A 5,890-nucleotide genomic window follows, 5' to 3' on the forward strand; every position below is an offset into this window, starting at 1 on the left:
AAACGGAAACGTAACAATATATTCAAAACATGTCAAACGTATGTACAAAAATTCGTAACACTATTAGTTACCACTGTTGTTACCAGAGCTTTAAATAATTGTCTGGTTTAATTACTTTAGAAGATACTTTGACAAGACAAATTATTCTCCTCAACTCTGTTATTACAATATGAGGATGTGATATTCACTTTGAAACCACCACTATAACTGTTGGTTATCACATTTGAATCTAGAGCTTTAACTAATTGTTTTTCGTCAAAGTCCACACAGACGGGTTAAATTATTTTAAAGGACTCTTTGACAAGCCAAATTATTCACCTTTATCTCTGTTATTACAATACAAGCCATGAAATTCACTTTATATTGCTCGACTGAGGCCTAGAACTTTCTACAAACTACGAGACGTTATGATATAGCAATACTCAATGAAACAATGGGAATAACTTAGAAGGTTCTAGTAACATGACACAACAATATAACAGTCACCAATTAGTGAACTACACAACTTATGGTTTATACACAGTTATGTAACAAATCTGCGATAAATTATCACTTTTAAAAATACTAAATTTAACACTCACACTTCATAACTATCTAAATCATTACTCTCATACAAGGGCGCCAGCACAAAAATAATTAGGCGGGTCAAGTAACTCAAGTTTGAAAAAATTATGAAATCGAAATAGTTTTCTTATATGGAAGACTAGAAGTCGAAATTTTTCTGGTACGGGCTGAATAAATAAACAACTATGATTCGATTAAAATATCTTCTAAATTACTGTATCAACAAGAAATAAAAATGATTTAAATACTAATATACTATTGTTAATACCCCTGTAATTAGAAATACCTTGTGATTTTCCAATAACATAGAAGAATAATTTTACATATCTAGTAATTTTTTTCTTTTTGAAAATCCAGGGGGAGTCAAGTGACCCCCGCCTTGCCCCTTCCTGCGGGCGCCTATGCTCTCATATTAAATTTAAATGAAACACTCGTGTATATCTAACTGTGTTCTTATTGAATAACCTCTCTTACGTAGGTGCAAACAATATATAGCATAATATGTCATCTTACTTTTGATTAGCTGAACAAAATGCAATGATATATGAGAATATTTGGTCTAAGTTAGGCTTTTATGCGATTTAGTGTGTCACTTCTTCCCTGAGTCTGAGGTTAGACCACAGTGTCATCCTCCCAGTCAAACACAAGATACCAAATACGTAAGAATCGATGACTTATAATTTTAATACTGTATAATAAACAAGATACTTTTTTCATGACAACACTAAACTACATTTTAATTTGACACATACATAGCTCCATAACTGAGTTCATTCAACGAAAATATTGCCCCCCAGTGGCGAACGTACAACGCTAGAATCCGGGTTTCGAGACCCGTGGTGGGCAGAGCACAGATAGCCCATTGTGTAGCTTTGTGCTTAATTACAAACAAACAAACAAACGAAAATTTGAATATTTGAAACAGCTCGTGTTTGTAATACAATATTTTGATAGGATCTTTCAATATCAAATTGTTACACTACTTATTAAACAATAGTCTCATGTCCATAATATTTAATAATTCATACAGCGTCATCATAGGAATTACATTTGTATGTCCCAGAACATGACAAGTTGCTCCTTTTACAGGTACACCTGTGAGTTGTACATCCTTTGATGCACGCACATGAAATGAGTATGGCACAACTTTCTTGGACCAGCGGGAGACTCATGAGATTTGGAATAAGCTATCCATCTTTAAAAACCCAGTCCATAACATTTGGTGAAGCAACAATTGGATTTTTAATACTATTTGTTACCACACCAAGGCTTGGTAGTGGGTCCTTTGAATGTGGAAACTCAAAGCATCTTATGTTGGTGGCAGTGCCTCAGGAGCTTACACTGGCAAAACAGTTTGATTTGTGCTTTGTCACACCTGGCGACGTCTAACTGATAGATTTTGCAAACAAACTTTTCTATTGCTTTGATAGTGTCATCATTCAATTCACCCTTTCCGATATTTTTTAGGAGGACATGTTTATTGATTAACACTTTCCACACCATTCTCTTACTATGACCAGCTATGTGTGACACAGTGTCACATCCGGTTAAAACATGGAAAGGAACTAATGAGGCGAGTGCAACTTGATTCATCGGTAGCTCCTCATGGATGGCATGAAACAGTTTGTCACTTTTTTTCTGGTGGCAAATTATACACAGTTCCTATGCTTTACAAGTATTACTGTTCTTTCTCAGGTTAGCCAAAGATTCAATGTTTCACATGAAAAGAGCAGCTTTAGTCATTATTTGTACAACTACTAAACTAGCCTTAAAACTAACAATGTCATATGTGGTCTGGCTGACTATCGTGAATCAATCAATGGTGAAAATGCTGAAATGTAACAAAAAGCTCATTATTAATAGTTACATTCCATATGACAATGATTCAAGTCAGGATCCTAATTTTTTTAAGGGTATAGTTTGATTCGATTTTGGAAGATTTGAAACCTTGTGGAAGTGTGCGCTCTACAATGTCATGTTTGATTATTTCGGTGTTATTGATAAATAAACTAATAGGAAATAAGATTTTTACAGACAACACTTGTCAATGGATGAATTATTGATGATTATTATACCGAAACAACTGTCATATTGAGTTCAGAGTCTATACATCATGATTATTTTGAAGGACATCATTGGGTAAGTTTATCATGATTTTTATATATCAAGAAAAATAAAATCTCAGCTTGGTAAACAGCATTTTCAGATTCAGTGTATACGAATTAGGTAAAAAGTAAGGTTTTGACTTTCCCAAACAATGCTTCATACTCTGTTAAAACACTTTTCTGGAATATTAGCCCACTCTATGGATTAATGTTAAGCAGAGTACTAAGACTAGACAAAATGTGGTACAAAAAATATGTAATCTTTGTTATACGTAAAGTAAAAACACGGTGTAATACATGTGGAGGCCGTAAAAGCTAGTTTTTTAGAGTTCGACTTTAAATCCAGTTACAAATAAATTTATTTGAAACAGTCGCGAGTGGATTACATAAGTCACACGAGGACGTTTACAGTTGAAATATAGAATCGACTCGGAGACTGAGATTCAATCACAAACAACACTTTAATTTAAATCATTAAAATACTTGGCTTCATCAAGATTATTGAAAGTATCTTTAAAAACTTCACTGTTAAAATTGTTAAATTCTACCGTCTGGGCTGGGACTTGTCCTTCAATTAGACTTTAAATAATACTTATTAAATTTCTTACTACAAACAATAAGTTATCAATTATCACGTTAAGTGAGATATGCTCAGACATAACCTTTTCACCTACATGGAACTTCAACAGGAGAAGTTTTCTATGTTCTCCAGGATACTCATCTTCGTCAATGTCGAAGCGGCTGGATAAGTTGGGCCAGGAATCATCAGAATCAGCAGGTTTATTGACCAGGATACTTACTTTTTGGCTGAAAAATGACTTTTTATACTCGGTTTTCAGTATCTCTACGAGCATTCAACTAACTCTACATGTTGGTCTTGCAAGTAGTTCCTTCGTTGATATGCAATGTCTTATCAAATGAAAACTAATTGTTAATTGGTTATGAGCAAACGCTGTAAATCGGCCACGTGTTTTCATGTATTTCTCCTCGTCTTCCTTCCGATCAAAGCCAATGGTTTCCTTTCTAAATCTTTTAATATAATTCGTTTCCTGTCTTTAACGAAGTTGGTATAAACGTTCTCTCTGTGTCTGGCCCCACAGTAGCACAGCGGTATGACTACAGACTTACAACGCTAGAAACCGGGTTTCGATACCCGTGGTGAGCAGAGCACACATAGCCCAATGTTGGCTCCACAGTAGCACAGCGGTATGCCTGCGGACTTCCAACGCTAGAAACCGTGTTTCGATACCCGTGGTGGGCAGAGCACAGATGGCTCAATGTTGGCCCCACAGCGGTATGTCTGCGGACTTAGAACGCTAGAAACCGGGTTTCGATACCCGTGGTGGGCAGAGCACAGATGGCCCAATGTGTAGCTTTGTGCTTAACTACAAACTCTCTGTGTCTGTTTATGTAGATAAGATAAATAATTCTGTCTGGAATGTAGTGTAGTTTATTCATTTCCTTTTTGGTCAAGCGTCGTTATATAACTTCTCTTATGCATACACTAACTGTGCATAGCTTTTCTTCCTATTGCATGCATGTATGTCATACATTTAGTTTTTATAAAATTGTATTTTTTTTTCTTTGAAGCATTTGAAAATAACGTCAAACGCCTCAAAATGCTGTAAATGCTTCAGCAGTTTCATTATTTTGAATCACCACTTTTAGTTGTTTTCGACTTAACATCATCCATCTGACTTAGCTTCAAAGAAACCTTGGAGTTATTCAATGCAATATGTACTATCACGTGACTCTCATTCTCATTACGCTACATATCACCTGTACAACTGTTGAAGGACACTTCTATTGATATCCTTACACAAGGCACAATAAGCAATGTTTTCCATAGGCATTAACAGGTATTATCAACTTTGAGGTAACTTGAAACAAGACCAACTTAATTGTTTTCTTGATCATGTGTTATGTGAAACCTGCAGTATTCAAAACCAAGAATGAATTCAATATAACTATTATTTTACTACAAACAAACAAAAACCATGGTATTGTTACGACAGCAGAAGTCACGGGACTCTGGTGGCGCGTTAGCGCTGGTGACGTGCATGATGGGTTTCTCGAATTATCGGGGAAGTCCGAGTGTGTTCGAGATGCCCTCTTCGTTAGTATATAAACCTGGCAGATAAAGCCAGCAGTGTTAAAATGAAGAGAGAGCAGTAGTTACTTTGAGTTCTGTGTAAATTATGATTCTGTTAGTTTCGAGCTAGTGAGCCGTAAAGTGTGTGTTTTGCACTAGTCGAGAGCGAAATTATCGAGATTGTGAATCGCTGTGATTTATAGCGTGTATTATAAAAGTTGTTAAGTTGAAAGTTCGTATCGAGGAAGAATAAACTGGTTTAATCAAGAAAGGACTTGTATTGCTGAAGATCCTCGGAAGAATTTCTACCTGAAACAAGCAGATACATAACAGTATATTCCTACACTACAGAAAGTACATAAAACCTCAACAAGTCCTGAGATGTGTGTGTATGTAGGAGGGAGGGGGCAGAACCTAAGTAACCCCATACATAATTAGTTATTTTTGAATATAATGTGGAAGAAGCAAGTGTTCCCATAAATGTAGGAAGTGAATGGCCCATGCTAACTTCTCTTTTTTTGCAAGACTCTTTTTCGTATCTTCACTTTCTGCCTCATAAATACAAACTTTACAAAGCTGAAGTAACTGACTAACCCAACTCTAACCGAGTAATCGATTATTATCTTCTGTAACGTAACTCGCATTTGTGTGCTGTTGATTCAAGCCACTCTAATCTTGACATGTATTCTGGTTTCAAGTTCCCTCGAGCCTCAAAATAGAAACTTTTTGGGGTATGAAGGATAAATCGGAGCATTCAGAAACTGTAGTTTCTCTTCACCCGCACTTGAATGTTGATTTGTTAGGCTAAAAGGGCGAATGTGATAAACTTATAGCGATAAGTTATGCCTCCGAATGGACGAACGTGATGTGCCGTTGAAATCGTCTCTGAGCTGGTCAAGACAAAATTAGGAAGTTTAAAGAACGACAAGGCTCCTGGGATAAATAATATTTCCACAAGGGTTTTGAAGGTCGTTAAAGATTGGATATTGTTGTTGCGTCATCGAGGTCACGTGACTGGTGTGGCGCCCTCTATTTTCTAGAACTATCTTGTTTTTTCATGAATGCTCTAGTATTTACTAGCTAGGGTAGGCGGGTATATATAAGAGGGGACAACGTGACGCAAGGTAAT

The sequence above is a fragment of the Limulus polyphemus genome, unplaced genomic scaffold (genome assembly GCF_000517525.1).
Source record: "Limulus polyphemus unplaced genomic scaffold, Limulus_polyphemus-2.1.2 Scaffold8731, whole genome shotgun sequence".
NCBI classification, from domain to species: Eukaryota; Metazoa; Arthropoda; class Merostomata; order Xiphosura; family Limulidae; genus Limulus; species Limulus polyphemus.